Raw genomic sequence first — 18,165 nt, forward strand, 5'->3', positions numbered from 1 at the left:
TCTTTCTGAACCGCATTGATTGACATTTTAGATTTCAAGATATTAGGATTTAGTCTTTTCCTGTTTCGCCTTTACAGGTGAACAACCTGTGACCGGAGTAGTAAATGAAAGGGACAATAATGTCTGATGGAAACTAGACTTTCCTCAATTTCTTAGGCTTTCCAGAATGTATTTTATATATAGGGGGAAAAAATTATGCACGTAGCACATCTTGCCTTTCTTCTGTCCAGATTACAAATGGCTGGTGTCGATTTGCATTTTGATTGTGCGTGGTGGTTCCATATATCTGATGAACTGATATTAAAACAATTCTTTTTTAAAAAAAAAAAACATACTGATTAAAGACACATTGAGGCTGCTATTTTTAACATGCCTTTTCTGCTGTAAATCAGGGTTTTAAATTCTCCTTTCGTAAAGCTATCATAATGCTATCTGTAGTGGGGAGAGGGAAAGAAAAGCTAATCCTCCAATTATTTTTCCGTTTTTTTTTCCATCTTTTTTTTTACTCTTTCAAATGACTTTACCAAAAAAAAAGAAGAAGAAGAAGAAGGAGGGGTCACTAATCAAACTTTCTTCAATTAACTTTATCTCACGGAATAATCAAGGTGCCCTTTCCTTTGGCAATCATGGGACCCCATCTCATTGAAGTTTATAACTTACTTTGTATCTATTGCCCACATTGTACATTGCTGGCGTTTATGGCTCCTGAGATATTAATTCAAGGAGTAAAGCTTTAGTCTTTTCCCCAAAGCTTTGCCAACTATTATTTGTTAAAATAACTGTTATGTGTTATTTTAAATGGAAGATCAGAGCCATGATAGATTAAATGGGAAGTCCATAGGACACAGCCCTGCATTTTTCGGCTTCCTGGATTATAAACCAAGCCTGGGCACTATTGATATCTATTGTTCTGTGTTTTGGCTCTTTTGTCATTTAGCTGATGTTTCATCTCCCTGGCTTTCTTGGTGCTTGAGCTGTGGTGGCACAGTGGTTAGAATGCAGTACTGCAGGATAATTCACTGCTCATTGCAGCAGTTCGATCTTGACCAGCTCAGGGTTAACACAGCCTTCCAGCATTCTGAGCAGAGATGGCATTCAGCCGGTTTGGACTGGTTCGGGCAAACCCGTAGTGATGACCTGTGGGTGGGCCCGCCCACCCGCCCACCTGCCCACCCATCTGGGCGCAATCTCGTCCTGGCGCAATCCCGTCCTATATCCTTGTGTTTTTTATGACACATGTATGTGTGTTGTTTGATGATGGACGTATGTGTAGACAGCGTGTGAAAGCAAATTGCCGTGTTTTGTGACGCCACACGAATGCACGGATGGTCCATGCGCTCACATTTCCGGTGCTGGGCGAACTGGTTGCTACAATATGTGAAGCTCACCTCTGATTCCGAGGTCAGTAAAATGAGGACCCAGATTGTTGGGGGCAATATCTGACTCTGTAAACCACTTAGAGAGGACTGTAAAGCACTAGGAAGTGGTATATAAGTCTAAGTGCTATTGCTATTGATTGAAGGGGGGGGGGGGAAAGTCTGCAGAGCAGGATGAAAAAGGATTCACTCCTATCCTATGTATTTATAGGCAGTCCTCGATTTACGACCACCAAAATTTCTGTTCCTAAATGAGATGGCTGTTAAGTCAGTTTTGCTCCATTTTACAACCTTTCTTGCCACAGGTCAGGGGTGGGTTCTACTTACCTTTACTACCGGTTTGCAATGGGATCGTGGGTGGGCACTTGTTTCGCTCGTGCGTGCCGAGCTTCTGCGAACCGGGGGAAACCCACCACTGCCACAGGTGTTAAGTGAATCACTGCAGATTAAATTAGTAAAATGGTTAGTAAGTGAATCTGGCTTCCCCACTGACTTTGCTTGCCAGAAGTTTGCAAAAGGTGATCACATGACCCCGGAACTCTGTAATCGTCATAAATATGAACCTATTGCCAAGCATCTGAATTTTGATCATGTGATCCTGGGAACTGTGGCAAAAAAAGGCTGTAAAATCAGGCTCACTTAACAATTGTCTTACTTAGCAATGGAAATTTTGGTCTCAATCATGGTTGGTCGAGAACTACCTGTATCACATGTATTTACTCAATCATAAGTCTCTTCCACTAGTGTCAAACTCATTTCTATGTTCTAGACCATGTCCAAAGACTAAAGAAAAATACCAATGATTTTAAATAGAACATAAATTGAAAGATGCCATCCTAGAAAAAGACTTGTCATTTTTGTTTTTGTCTTTGTTGATATCAGAAATAACTTTTTTTATATATGGTTCTGCGGAGTTATCGATCTCCTTGCAAAGTTCATAACTTCTATAAGACTTAAATGCTGGGTTTGCCAGTCAGATAGACTAAATCTTCATATTTTCTAGAATTGCAAAAGATAAAAAAAAAAGAAATTGTAGAAAACGGTAATGAATAGACACATTGGGAGCTTCCACTTACTGTTGTTATTTTGCATACTGGAATGTTTACAAAAGAATATTAAAAAAAATATTTATTTTACAAATCTTCATAATCCCGCTTGCATTTTTGAAAACTGCAGCATGTATAATGCAGTTAGGACTGAACACTGGTGCCAAGCACTGGAAAGCAATAGGTAAGCTTCATGAATAAATAAAAACTAGGCTTTATTTAAACCGATTAAACATACTGCTTACCAAAGCTCAGCTTTAAAAAACTATAACGTCAAGTGGTATGTGTGCTAGTTATTTTCTATTCGTCATATTTCCATTTCAGCAAAGGAAGTGGTTCTGCAGTTCTTATTTATTTATTTATTTATTTATTTAAATTTAATTAATTAATTAAATGAATTAATTAATTTGTTGAACATGTACAAGATAGCAGGTATAGGTATAAACATAAACATAAACAAAGGAAGTAAGTACAAATAAATGGGGACAGTAGGACAGGGACGGTAGGCACAATGGTGCGCTTATACACGCCCCCTTTATGGACTTCTTAGGAAAGTATTACACAGCTAGTTTAAAAAAAACAAAACAACCCTAGCAGATAAAGCAAATAGCAACAAGACCTGGCAATGGCTAAGAGCTGAAAAGTTGAAGAGTTAGAGGGGCTAATTTTCGCTGCACAAGACTAAACCTTAGAGACAAATGCATTCAAAACCAGAATTGAGAAGACAGCGACAAACAACAAATGCCGCCTTTGTAAAGAAGTTGTAGAAACGCCTAGTTAGCAGCTGCAAGAAGATTGCACAGTCAGATTGCAAACAACAGCATGACAAATTAGCAACAATGGTGCACTGGAAGATCTGCAAAAAATACCATTTGCCTGCGAGCAAGAACTGGTGGGACCACAAGATAGATAGAAAATGCAAAATGAGGAAGCTAAAGTGTTCTATGATTTTAAAATTCAGATAGACAAGCATCTGCTATATAACACTCCAGACTTAACAATTGTCGACAACAAAGGCAAAAACATCTGGATAAAGGATGTGATAATACTTGAAGACAGTAGAAGAGAAGAGAAAGAGCTGGAGAAAAATCACAACAAACAGAAGTAGAATGACTATGGCAAAAGAAAGTAAAAGTAGGATAAATCATAATAGGACCCTTGGGTGCAATCTTAAAACATCTGGAGCATCTCTTGAACATCACCAGCATTGACAAAATCACCATCGGTCAATTGCAAATGGCAGCTTTGGTTTGAACAGCTTACATTCTCCAACAATACCTTTAACACCATCAAACATCTACTCTCTCTATGCCAGATCCTTGTGAAGGTCTCAAGAGATGGACAAAAATGCCAAATCCAGGCTGAACATCTGGCTGACTCTGGAATTAACAATAATATTTCTTAAAGAGGGAGAAAGAGGAGAAATTAATACTCAAGAATTAAGTACTGTATGTGGGATCAGCAATGTAGAATATGATAGACTTCTTCACAAATATCAATATCAAATTGTGTTTGAAGATTAAAGCTCTTTTTAAAATGTCCTTCTATTGTTTAAATTTCTCCTAGCATCACCGTATTTCTTTCATCAGTCTTATGGTGAGCTTTGCTAGAGTTTTCCTTTTTAAAATTTTGTCAAATATGACCTATACATGCAATTATTATAATTATGTCTAAGTATATAATTAAGGTAAATACATGTAATTGCCATATTGTAATATGCAGTAATCTTGCAACTGTTCTTTTGAGACCTTGCTAGTAAAATTGTTGGCAGCACATGGATTGGCAGTCTTCATTAACACATCTATTAGCTGTGCCGGCTTTTTGACTTTGAAATAATACATGGATTTAATCGATGTTATAATGCAGCATCATTCAGAAGTGCCACTGAAAGGCTTCTCCCAAAGTAACCAGATGTTTTTGAAATCTCTGTCAAGTTAACTTCTCTTTCTTTCTTTCTTTCTTTCTTTCTTTCTTTCTTTCTTTCTTTCTTTCTTTCTTTCCTTCCTTCCTTCCTTCCTTCCTTTCTTCTTTCTTTTTCTTTCTTTTTTCCTTCCTTTCTTCCTTCCATCCTTCCTTCCTTCTTTCTCTTTCTTTCTTTCTTTCTTTCTTTCTTTCTTTCTTTCTTTCTTTCTTTCTTTCTTTCTTTCTTTCTTTCATCAGAGATCACAGAAATATAAAGTATCTTTTGAAAAGTTTCAGTCGCACAAAGTTTGGCCTTGAAATATAAGCTCAGTTATGTATTGGTCAGAGATTTAGAAAAGCAACACCCTTTAATATCACTGCCGGTTCTGTCTCAATGATGTGATATTTTTGGCAAAGAGCAGAATGATTTAATTTAATGAAGGTCTGAGGAGAATTGTAAAATAATTCCTTGGACAGAGACTCTTCTTCAAGTAGATATAAGAATAAAAGAATTTGGGTAACGTGGCTTTCAGTAGGACTGCTATACAGGTAGTCTTCGACTTATGGCCATAATTGACCCCAAAATGTCTATTGCTAAGTGAGACATTTGTTAAGTGAATTTTGCCCCATTTGATGACTTTTCTTGTCACACTTGTTAAATGAATCACTGCAGTTAAATTAGTAACATGGTTGTAAAATGAATCTGGCTTTCCCGTTGACTTTGCTTGTCAGACGTTCGCGAAAGGTGATCACATGACCCTGAGACCCAATCGTCATAAATATGAGTCAGTTGCCAAGCTTCCGAATTTTAATCATATAACCATGTGGCTTCTGCAATGGTCAAAAGTGTGAAAAACAGTGATAAGTCACTTTTCTCAGTGCTGTTGTAACTGAATGGTCTCAGTGCTGTTGGAACTTTGAACTGTTGTAAGTCGGGGACTATCTGTAGTATAATCAGATTTCATTATAGTAATTATAACACACATTTATCTAAATATTAGCAAATTTGTCTTATGGTATCTGGATGTGTGTTAACCTTGTACATATATTTATGTTAACCTTAGTTTTAATTTTAGAAAAGAAAAGCAGTTTCTACAGAAATCAGTTTAGTGTAACATTTCTCTTAAATTTTTACATGGTTTTCATTTGGCAGACTAAAGTTTCTCACAGAACTTCCAAACTTTAGCAAAAATGGCTGCAGATTCTGTTCATTAGATTCTGAAAAAATTGTGAACTTGTTCCCAAATTGTGGATCTATACCTTGTATTGCATTGGATTCCTGATGGTAATGTTGTGGCCTGTCGGCCGCCAGTCCCTCCAGCAACCAAATCAGGTGTGGAGGTGGAGTGGGAGTCGGGGCCTGCATCAAGGCAATCTGAGAGCTCCAAGGGGGAAGAGGGAATGGAGCTATCAGAGATAGACAGAGGCGGAGATAGGCCATCCATCAGCCCCCAGATGAAGAGTCAACAGTCTCCAGGTCCAAGGTGGCTGATGAGGAAGAGGAGGAACAGCTGGGTCCCATGCCTTACATGTGGATGCATAGAAAGCAGAGAAGAGGAGAGCAGCAGGAAGCTATGGGCCGATCCTCAGGACGGAAGAGCCACTGCTGATAGCTAAGCCCTACCCTAGCTTTGGGGATAAAAGGCAGGGGCAAAGACAAATAGGTGTGGCAGACAACTATTCATCTTCCTGTCGGTCAGCCACTCATAGCCCAAACTTCTGAATCCTGTCTGGAACTGTATTGGAAGTCTTTCTTAGAATCTGCAGCACTGAGAGTCAGGCGCGCCTTCGGCGCATGTGTCTCTGCTGCTGGAAACAGAGCAAGTGCACCTTCAAGGACTTCCATTACGAGTATGGTGAGAGAGAGAGAGAGAAAAACTCCTGGTGCATTGGAGTCATTTCAGGGGGAAAGGGAGCGAGCTTCGCTTTCCACAGGCACTTAGAGTCTGGTGCAGATGGCACTGGGGAAGCTTGAGTGGAGGATGTTTGCTCCGAATGATAACATTTTACAGTTGGATAACTTCAAATGTGGAGAAGTTAAGAATGTGATTAGTAAAGAAGAGATCCCAAAAGTGAGAAAAGTGCTAGAAGTGCTTTTCAAAATTGAAAAGTGGAAAAACCATCAACAACCATCAATGCCTGGGCCGTGCCTGTGATATGACCCACTGCTGGAATTTGGTGGCAAATTGTCCAATTACTGAAACACTATTTTGCACTGCTTTTCCAACATAAGCCTTCTAGGTGTTTTTGCATACAGCAAAAACCAAATAAAGCTAGCCTGCTCAGAACCAGGTCTTCCAGCTCTACCCATTCGCATCAGAGGTGGGTTTCAGCAGGTTCTGAGCAGTTCTGGAGAACCGGTAGCGGAAATTTTGAGCAGTTTGGAGAACTGGTAGTAAAAATTCTGACTGGCCCCACTCCCGTCTATTCTCTGCCTCCCAAGTTCCAGCTGATTGGGAGGAAATGGAGATTTTGCAGTACTCATCCCCTGGATTGGGGAGGGAATGGAGAGTTTACAGTATCCTTCCCCTGCCACACCCACAAAGCTACGCACACCAAACCATGCCACACCCACCAAGCCACACCGACAGAACCGGTAATAAAAATTTTTGAAACCCACCACTGATTCGCATGTAGGCAAAACATCATTATTCTCATCCTGTGTTCTTTGATCAGGTGTTGCCAGATGTAAGTGATGAGGTAACCCAAAAGTTACCTGCCCGAGGAGAACAGGACTCCCTAACTCACAGACCGTGGACCAGAACCATAGCCTGTTAAGAACCAGGCCATGCAAGCGGGAAGCAAGCAAAGCTTTATTTGCGCAATCACAGGATCTAGGTTTCACACGAAACCATCCCCACCCTAGTCCTTGGAAACATTATCTTCCACAAAATCAGTCCCTGATGCCAGAAAGATTGGGGATCACTATAAAAGAAAGAAGATTCAGGTGATTCATAGTCTAGAATATGAGAAATCAAAGGACAGATTGTGAACCTGCCTATCAATTGTTAACATCTTGACAGGAAATTGAACAGGCTCATAAATTGCCTGTTAGATTTTCTCCTAACTCCAATTCTATATAAAGTACAACAATTATTTTTGATATTTCTAATCATTTTAAATGTTTATTTAGATTTCCATCTGCAGTCTTGCAGACCTTGGCATTATTACAATACTACAGTGCAAAGAACAACAGCTGTATTAAAACAACATACAATCCAAATTGCAAGAAAGGGAGTGAGGAAAAAGGAGGGAGGGAAGGAAGGAAGGAATGGAGGGAGAGAGGAAGGTAAAAGGAGGAAGGGAGGGAGGAAAAGGGGAGGAAGGAAGGAAGGAAGGAAGGAAGGAAGGAAGGAAGGAAGGAAGGAAGGAAAACAATTAATGCAGCAGGGTTGGTGTTAGCAGAAAGTGTTTTTTTTAAAAAAATATTCACTTTTAATAACTTCCTAAAAGCTTTCAGGAAGGGGGGGGCAGTCTGATTTCAGGTGGAGCCCAGCCCACAGCTTTAGGGCTGCAACAGAGAACCAGCAGCTTCTAGCTTTGGCTGCTTGGACATCCTGGAATTCTTGGACACCAGAAAGCCACTCCCTGCGTGATCTAGCAGGCCAGATGGGATCCATTTGGTGGAGTCAGTCCTGGAGATGGCAAGCTGTGAAAGCCTTAGAGAGTAACACCAATACTTTAAATTTCAGGATTATGCCTTGTTTCGTGGGGATGCATCTCTTTTCTTTAGTGATGTAAAAATGACCACTTTATTATTGTTTGCCCCAGAGAGAAGCTGGAAAAAACTTTTGAAGCTTGGCCCCCTCCACTATTTTGAAAATACCACAAGTGGGAACAACAATGAAGTATTAAAAATGAAATTACGTAAAATAAATGCTGTAAAAATACTAGATAAATACTTCATAATAAAAAATACTTAAGTTTTTTTTTAGATATATCAGTGAAGTATTGTTTTATTTTGCCTGGATAACAGATCAGTGATTTAAGCTGTACAGACAGTCCTCAACTGGTCGTTTGAAGTTAGAATGGCACAGAAAAAGGTAACTTATGACTGTTTTTCAGACTTACAACCATTGCAGCATCCCCATGGTCACATGATCAAATTGTGGATGGCTTGGCAACTGGCATGTATTTATGATAGTTGCAGTCATGCGATTCCCTTTTCCAACCTTCTGACAAGCAAAGTCAATGGGGAACCCGGATTCACTTAATAAGCATGTTGCCAACTTAACACCTGCAGTGATGCACTTAACAACTGTGTCAAGAAAGGTCACAAAATGGGGCAAAATTCACTTAACAATTGTCTTGTTTAGCAACATCCTTCTCAAATTTATTTTGCAAGGGTTGCCCAGCTGCACATATATAATATATATTTTTGAACCAATAACTTAGTCCTTTGGGGAAACCTGAGTCAGCTACTAAATGCCACCATCACACCGAAAAAGAAATGAAATCACCCTCCAAATCTTTGTTATTGTATCATCCTTGCTGTAGAATTGTTTACATTTTTGTGTGATACATTGGCAAATGAAATCCAAAAGGCTGGACCCAGTGCAGATGACTGTCAGACAGAATAAATAAATAACATTTCCAACTTGAATAACGTGACACCCTACTAAAGAGTTGCCTTGTGTGAGGATTACGTTTTCTTTCCCAGTATATGTTCCTTAAGCATCAACATAGTTACAGTACAAAAAAAAAATTAAAAAATCCAGTCTCATTCTATGACATCGACACCTACCTAGAGCTAAAGCTGCACACCGTGGCAATGCCAATTATACTAATAATCTGCTAAGTAAGATGATCCATTCACACCCACAAAGCTCTGGTGGCCTTGAAGCTCAGAGAGAAAGATGGGACGTGGTATTAGAAAGAGCTGCTGTGATAGGTGAGAACATAATTTATCACTTGTCTCCTCAAAGATTTGGGTGGTATCAATAGAACATGGGAGATACAAGAAAACATTCCTGCAACATTTGGTCTTTTGGAGAGGTGATAGGAGCTGTGGGATCTTTCCTTTCTTCGGAGAGGTCTATGGACTTAAAATCTGCTCCTGTATCTGGGGATGAAAGGGAAGGTAATCTTGAGGGTCGCCACACTGAGATAGATCTTCCCAGCAGTTTTCCTGCTATCAAGGGGAAGTGAGTTCAAATTGAGGCATTCATGAAATGAAATGCCATCAACACAGGATTTGCCATTGAGAGGTGATAATGAAGCCTCTGTTTCGCACAATTGGAGTTATTTTTGTAAGCTCCTCTCAGCTGTTGAACATTTCCAAATGTTCACATTGTCAGATAATGTAGGCTTGGATGTCAAGCATCATGCATTGTATGGGAGTGTCTGCTGTTTTGAAAATAGTCTTCTTTAAGGATAAAATAAGCCCTGGCTTTACGGTGCTTAAAAATGGGATTTGTTATTCCTGGCAAAGTTTATTTTCTCTGTGGGAGACTCAGGTCCAGTGTCAGTGATTAAAATGCTTAGTTTAGCACCATGATGGTGAACCTATGGCACATGTGCCAGAGATGGCATGCAGTACCCTCTCTGATGGCACATGAGCCGTCGCCCCCGTTCAGCTCCGCTGTGCATGCACGCGTGCCTCCTGCCAGCCAGTGGTCTTTGGGTCTCTGCCACACATGCACGGGGGGCCAAATGCATGTGGGGGGGGCACACGTGCATGCATGGGGGTGAGGCACATGCAGGGGGCTGCACGCGCATTGCATTGGGGGATGGGTTTGGACATGCGCGCTTTGGACACTGAGTCCGGAAAATGTTAGCCATCACTGGTTTAGCATATCCATTTTTTCTTAACATTAATTTTAATTGCTCATGCAATCTACTTTTCTGGTATTGACTGGTATTTTACCTGGCAGTTAGGATCATAAGGGAGCTTTCTCTTCCAAAGTATTCTTGAATTGTGGGATACACCACAGAGGTTCGTACCACTTCGGGAGAACCGGTTGTTAACTTTCTGAGCAGTTTGGCACACTTGTTGTTGGAAGAAATCATTAGGGCAGAGAACCGGTTGTTAAATTACTTGAATCCCACCACTGGATACACCAAACAAAAGGGTATGCTGTCTTGTATTCATTGTTGCCAATTTTTTGTTAGCTCTGGTTCCTGCACTCGGTTTTCAGGTTATAGCAAGTGCTGCATGCATCAGCTTTTGGCTTCTACCTGCTATGTTGATGTGAGCAGGCCCAGCAGATTAGCAGCTCTGTCAGTTTGCAAATTCATCTGTATAAAGAGGGTATTTGAGGAAAAAAAATTAAGAAAATCTCATTGTCTCTACTCACAGGTAGAGCATAGCATAAAGAATCCTGTTCTGGGCTTAAGTATGTGGAAGAAAGTAGGTTTTATTTATATTCCATTAAGAAATGTAAGTATGGGTAGAGCCAAGATGCAGGTCTGTAAGAGTTATATTTGCATATATTCTTTATCTTGAAGTAGATGGGTTGATGTCACTAGAAGCTCCCCACAAGCAAATCATGCCAATGTTATCTTGCAGCAGAACTATCTGCATGAAAAGTGGTCTTTTCATGTGCTGAGTTGAAGGAGAGCCCATAGATGCTCTGAAACTGCATGTGATGACCCGGGACAAGGTCACAGAGCCAGTTGAGAGTTCAAACTCCCCTTTAATGCTCCAAATTGCCCCCCAAATGCTCCCACATTCTTGGCAAGCCCCAGAACAAAGTGCACACCCACACCCACAACAGCCTCTGGCTGCGCCCAATCTAGCAAAACAAAGGGAAAGGAGTTCACAAAAGAAGGAACAAACAATGAGTCCATAAAGTCAGAAACAAAGTACTGAGTCCACAAGTAAGGAAGAAGCAAGCAGTCCTGCAAACTCCAACTATTTGCACCAGCACACCAAACTCTACCAATTCAGTGTTTGTTCCCAACAAATGTCAGTGTCTCCTTAAATCTCAGTCCGCAGGTGTGCCTTATGAAGAGGGCCGGGGAGCTCTCTTCCCCAGTCGTTGGGTCTGCCTGTGCTGTTCCTGCCTTCTCTCCACTCTCTGTGCTTAGGGATCAGGAGGGGTGATCCTTGCTCATCACCTGAGCTCCATCACTCCTTATGTCCACTGCTTGCCCTCTCTCAGTCATCCTGCCCCCGTTCCTCCTTGCTAACAAGCCATCCCAATGTTGAGGGGCTCTGGCCTGCCTCGGCCTGCTCCTCTCCACATTCCTCCAAAGCCAATGAAGCCACCCCATACAGTGTGGTGTGCCTTAACCATACATACGTCATTTGTTTTTAGGGGAAATCCAAGTCACACACACAAACACACACACACACACACACACAAGTCAGCATGGAAACAAGGGTAGTCAGAACAATCAAGGTATTCTGGGTTGTTGGTTGTTTTCTTGCAGATGGTTCATTTTTGTTTTGTGTTCTTGCAGATATTTCACCAGTGCTGACATGTAGCGACAAACTGCATTCCCTTCTAGAATTGATTATGTCACCTACTTTGGTAATGAAAAGTCTGAAAGAAAGCAACCAAGCTCAGGGAGCACCAAGGACCACACAGTTCAATCCTGAGAGTTGGTACTAAAAAATGAGTACCAACAGATACAGCCAGGAGGCAAAAGATATTCTTGCTATTGTTGACCTCACCCAGTCAGTCCTTCCAATAACCTGATCTTCAAGCAAGATGGCAAGACTGAATGATACATTCAGGATAAAGCTGAAGGCGGTGGCTTCATTTTCCTACGAGACCGTCTTTTGCCACCAATAGCCTCCCACCGACCAGTTCGTTCTCACAGGGAGGGACTACTCAGGGTACCGTCAGTCAAATTATGCCGACTGGCGAATCCCAGGGGGAGGGCCTTCACTGTGAGGGCTCCAACCCTTTGGAATGAACTGCTCCCTGAGATACGAAATATCCCTGATCCCCGTGCTTTCCGCCGTGTCCTCAAGACCCTGATGTTCCAACAGGCACATAAACATATAAACAGGCAAATAAACATATGAACATGTGAATGATTTTTTTAAATGTTATCTAATTCTGGGTTTTATTTAATTGACCAAACTAAGTAATAATTTTAATTAGCAATTTTATGATGTTTGTGTATCTATATTTTTCTTGACTGTACACCGCCTTGAGTCCTATGGGAGAAAGGCGGTATAGAAATATAATAAATAAATAAATAAATAAATAAATAAATAAATAAATAAATAAATAAATAAATAAATAAATAAATAAATAAATTTTGAGTGGAGTTGAAAACAAGGCAAGATGAATATTTGTGATATCTAGAATCAGTTTGCTTGTATGTTTGAATTTGCATATGTTGCCAGGATTTATTACATCACATCTGCATGGATGAATGAGAAAAATAGAATGAAGAAATGAATGAGCATCTCTACTGAATGATATGCATGCCTACAGATCAACCATGCTGGAGCTATTGGCCGAATGCTGTTAGTTTTTCCTGTAAGCCAGTGTTTCCCAAACTTCGGAACTTCAAGATGTATGGACTTCAACTCCCAAAATCCCACAGCCAGCCATGCTGGATGGGGAATTTTGGGAGTTGAAGTCCACACTTCTTAAAGTTCCCAAGTTTGGGAAACACTGCTATAAGCCATAGATTTGCCTTTTATTATCAGCAAATTGATTAGGCAGTTTTGTTCCCATGATGTGAGAAGTTTTCAGTTCAGCCTAGGAGGAAGAGGACAAGAGGAACAGAATGAAAAACAGAAAAAAGAAAAAGTATGGAAGAGGGAATGAGATAGAGAGGAGGACTGTGAAGTACAATAGAAGAAGGAAGGAGAAGGAAGGAACAGAAAGACAAGGGAAGAGACATCAAAATGGATGTGAAACGGGAATAAACATGTTTATCAGTCTGAAAGAGAAAAAAAAGGAAGAGAGAGAGAGAGAATAGAGAAAGACTTCTTGTCCTATCTAGTTTTGACCTTGGCTTTATTCATAGCCAATGGGTCCTTCAAAGCTTTACAGATTTCCCAGAGGGAACACAGCCCTTACAAATAAAAAAAAAATGGTAAAAAAAAAAAAAGAATTCTTCCTGGTCTGTTAACCTCAGAAGAGTTATAGATGTATTTATTATATTTACTCATCTTTCTAGACAGATCTTCAAAAGATGTTTTGGCTTCCTTGAAGTCCAAGAGAAGCAGTAATTCTGTGACACGAGACAGTGTCCCCCCCGTATAATCAGTAGAACAGCTATTTCACATTCCACCCATCCCTACCCCTGCTTTCTAACAGCAGCTTCTCTGGGTCTATGCACCGCTTGTGAGAAAAGCGGTGTCAGCCATCCTAAGTAGATCAGCCCTGCCTCAACTCATGGCTGAACAGATTGACATGTCTGCATGATGCAAAGCACCTCATCAATACCAGGCAATCAGTGCATCTTTAGATTTTGTTTGAGTGCTCGCTTGTTTATCGTGTTTCAATTCGACGCTGCCCTTCAAAGAAAGAAAAATATTTTCACAAGGTCACTTAGAAAGCACTCAGATCCCCAAATACAATCCGAACAATGCAAATAGACAAATGCGATAATCAAAATATAAAACACAAGAGAAACCAACCGGCGTGTACTTGAAAAATATTTTTATGAAGGTTCAAATAGGTTGGTGATCACATTTACAAATTGAAATATTGAGGAAAATAAAAAATGTCGGTTCTAGACATACCTAAGCAGATAGAGGAGTAGGGGAGCAATCGCCAAAAATGTCCCAACACATGAAAGTTACTTGCCATATTTTGGTATGGGGAACATTTGAGGGAGTACTTTAGATGTTCCTAAGTATAGTTAATAACATCGAGCCTTGGTGGCACAGTGGTTAGAGTGCAGTACTGCAGGCTACTTCCGCTGACTGCCGGCTGACTGCTGCCGGCTGACTGACTACTTCTGCTGACTGCCGGCTATTTGGCAGTTCAAATCCCACCAGATTCAAGGTTGACTCAGTCTTCTATCCTTCCAAGGTGGATACAATGAGGACCCAGATTGTTGGGGGCAATAGGCTGACTCTGTAAACCGCTTAGAGAGGGCTGTAAAGCACCGTGAAGCGGCATATAAATCTAAGTGCTAGTGCTATTAGAAAGTGGCTTTCCCCCCACACCCCCTAGAAACTGTGGTTCCACGTTTTGAAGGAATTTGCATTCGTTCATTTATTTATTCATTCATTATATTTTTATATTGTCCTACTCCCAAAGGACTCATGGTACTTTACATTTTAATGACCACAGTAAATACCTAAAACATTATCTAATGATTAATAATTATAACATTATTATTCAAAATACAAAAACCTTAATGATGATAACTATTAGGCATCCTGAATGACAAGGGCCATACTGAACAACTCAGTTTTAACAGCCATTCTTAAAATCAGGAACAAGGTCACTGTCCAGATCTCCAGGTATCTTGTTTCTAGAAGGATCGTGGCTGAGAACAACTGAGAAAAAACAATTTTCTTTCCTTCCCCCAAATTTCCCACAGTTGGGAAACCTTTAGGATTCCCACTTGGAACATGTGGTGTGGATTGGACGATTCAGTTTAAAGCACTCAGCCCTGCAGTTTTCTAGAAACCAAACCATATAAGGGTTTTATATGCAAGCACCAATAGCCTGCGTATTGTGTTTTATTAAGAACCAAGGTGGCGCAGTGGTTAGAGTGCAGTACTGCAGGCTACTTCTGCTGCCTGCCTGCTGCCTGCAATCTGACAGTTTGAATCTCACCAGACTCAATGTTGACTCAGCCTTCCATCCTTCCAAGGAGGGTAAAATGAGGACCCAGATTGTTGAGGGAAATATGCTGACTCTCTAAACCGCTTAGAGAGGGCTGTAAACCACTGTGAAGTGGTATATAAATCTATGTGCTTTTGTTATTGCTATGCTAATTAAATATATTTGCCTCTTTGAATAAAACAATCAATTTAACCATTTCTGCTTTACCTTCCTTACTGTGGAAATAATATATATTTCTATTTGCACTTAATAATGTTTATAAACTATCACCATTTATATTAACAAAATTCACTGTATTCTTTCAGATTCTTTAATCTTAAAAGGGAAAATACCTTTTTTTCATCCATTTTAACAACCTAAACTTTTCTTTAAAAACATTTCTAAAATCAAAACACTTGAATACATCTTTTTTAAACTTCCTCTTAACATGCATACTTTAAATTTCACTTTCAGACCAATAAAATTCCAACTAACTCCAATTACCTCATTAAATTTAGATCCCTCCAAGTTACCCTCATAGAATTACATTTTCTTCTTGTATACAGCCTTTTTAAAACTCTAAACTTTTCTTTAAGCTAATACATCTTTTTATTTCAGTTACAAATATCAGATCAATAAAGATCCATCCTAATTCCAACTCATTCATTAAGTCACTCCTTCCAGCTTGTCTTCGTGGAATAAAATGTTTTTCTTCTCTGGAATGTTTGTCAAGTAGTTTTATAAACTTCTCTTTTTCTCAGGGATTACTCAACTTTATTAATGTTCATGAAGATAAAGTCCCAAACTTGTTCTTTTAAAAGTTGCAGATTTTCTTGGAGCTCTTCTTTCAATTGTGTTGGGAGGTTTATATTTAAAACAGCATAATAAAAATTGGTGTCAGGTTTATATTCCAAAATTGCAATTGACTCCTCTGCATTGTCAGCTACTTGTGAAATTGCCTCGGTGGTTTGGTAACTTTCTACACACACTTGCATCTCTGAAGTAGTTTAGAAGTTTTGTTTTAACACCCTTAGAGCATAGCTGATCTGTGAACTGATGGATTTATGAATTTATCATTTAGGGGGAGTACAACTCCTTCCAGAACACACTGAATACTCCAGAACACACTACTACACTATAGCCAAACAGATGAACTACCCATTAACAGCATCTCTGACCAGTGCAAATTAAAGTTAAATTTGTTGATCCTCATCCTATTTATAATTTCAACCAGGCAGCACTTCAACAGTCCATCACTTCACCTGGATTTAATGAAAGAAAGAGGCAGGGCTGTGAGTTGTTGGAATAAGGAACCTTGGTAGTACAGTGGTTTAATGCACCCTGTTATTAACACAGCTGCCTGCAATTTCTGCACGTTCGAATCTTACCAGGCTCAAGGTTGACTCAGCCTTCCATCCTTTTGAAGGTAGGTTAAATGAGGACCCAGTTTGTGGGGGCAATAAGCTGACTTTGTATAAATATACAAAAGTATGAAGGCTATTGCTTAACGCATTGTAAGCTGCCCTGAGTCTCCGGAGAAGGGCGGCATATAAATCTAATTAATATATATATATATATATATATATATATATATATATATATATATATATATATATGCCATTTCAATCTAAATTTCTGAATGACATCCCTTGATAGCTTTATATCAATGTTAAAGAGCATGAGGAATAAACTTTTCAAGAATGTCAAGGAATTAAACAGAAATTCTTCATGCCGTACCATGAGGAAAGCTATCTAGTTATGACCAGAACAGGGATGGGTTCTACTTTACTACTGGTTCGCAATGGGATTTCATGCACGCCGAGCTTCTGCACATGCTCAGAAGCTTCTGTGCATGCACAGATCACCTATGACAACATCCAGGGAAGTGGGCGGAGCCTCCCGCTGGTTTTGTTACCGGTTTTTGTGAACCGGTTTGAACCAGCAGCAACCCACCACTGGACCAGAACCGTGGTGGTGCAGTGGCTAGAATGCAGTACTGCAGGTTACTTCTACTGACTGCTGACTGCCAGCAGTTTGGCAGTTCGATTCTCACCAACTCAAGGTTGACTCAGCCTTCCATCCTTCCGAAGTTGGTAAAATGTGGACCCAGATTGTTGAGGGCTATATGCTGATTCTGTAGACTGCTTAGAGAGGGCTGTAAAGCACTGCGAAGTGGTATATAAATCTAAGTGCTATTGCGATTGTTATGACCAGAACAACAGAATAACAGAGTTGGAACAGACCTTGGAAGTCTTCTATTCTAATTCCCTGCACAAGCAGGAGACTCTATACCATTCTGGACAAATGGCTGTCCTTAAAAATCTCCAGTGATGGAGCACCCACAACTTAATTCAAAATAGAGTTGGAAGAGACCTTGGAGGTCTTCTAGTCCAACCCCCTGCTCAAGCAGGATATACCCTTTTGGACAAGTGGCTGTCCAGTCTCTTCTTAAAAACCTCCAGTAATGAAGAACTGCAATTTCTGAAGGCAAGCTGTTCCACTGGTTAATTAACCAGAACCACCAAATGTACAGTAAGTAAGATAACTGGACAACTGGACCTGTGAATTCTATTCATGCTTCATCTATGCTTTAATGAGAAAGATATAATATTTCCCCCCAATAATTTACTACATTTCCTTCAGGTTGTCTTCTATATCAACAACTTTGGCACTAGTATTGACCCAACTAATCCTAATCCAATTCCATTTAAAACCCACTGCACACCTGGACAAGTTCTGTTCTAAGCTTGCTTGAGTAGGTATCTTGTCTTGGAAGTACATGACGTATCTGTTTAGATATAACTGGCATTACAACGTAGTACAGCCATTAAAAAAAAGTTTTAATTTGAAACTGTGAGATGCTATAGAGCAGGGGCTTTAAACTTTGATCCTTTCCTGTTCCCGGACAGTGATAATAAGAGAAAACTAAGCATGGTTATGGGTAAGTTTTTAAGTGACATCCCTGATTTGTAGCTGTAGCTTATGGAGTCCTACTCAAAGTCTTAAGGCACTGGGCTTTAAAACCAGGAAAGGAACTTGTTAATTCATATCTGTGGCTCATATGATGTCCTTCACTTCTCAGTAACAAGAGAAGTTAGTATGAACAAATAGATGGATGCTGAAATAACCGCCACTCAATCTTTCCATTCA

This window comes from Pituophis catenifer, unplaced genomic scaffold, assembly GCF_029215685.1.
Source record: "Pituophis catenifer annectens isolate HBS135680 unplaced genomic scaffold, rPitCat1.0.hap2 SCAF_2, whole genome shotgun sequence".
In the NCBI taxonomy this organism is placed as follows: domain Eukaryota; kingdom Metazoa; phylum Chordata; class Lepidosauria; order Squamata; family Colubridae; genus Pituophis; species Pituophis catenifer.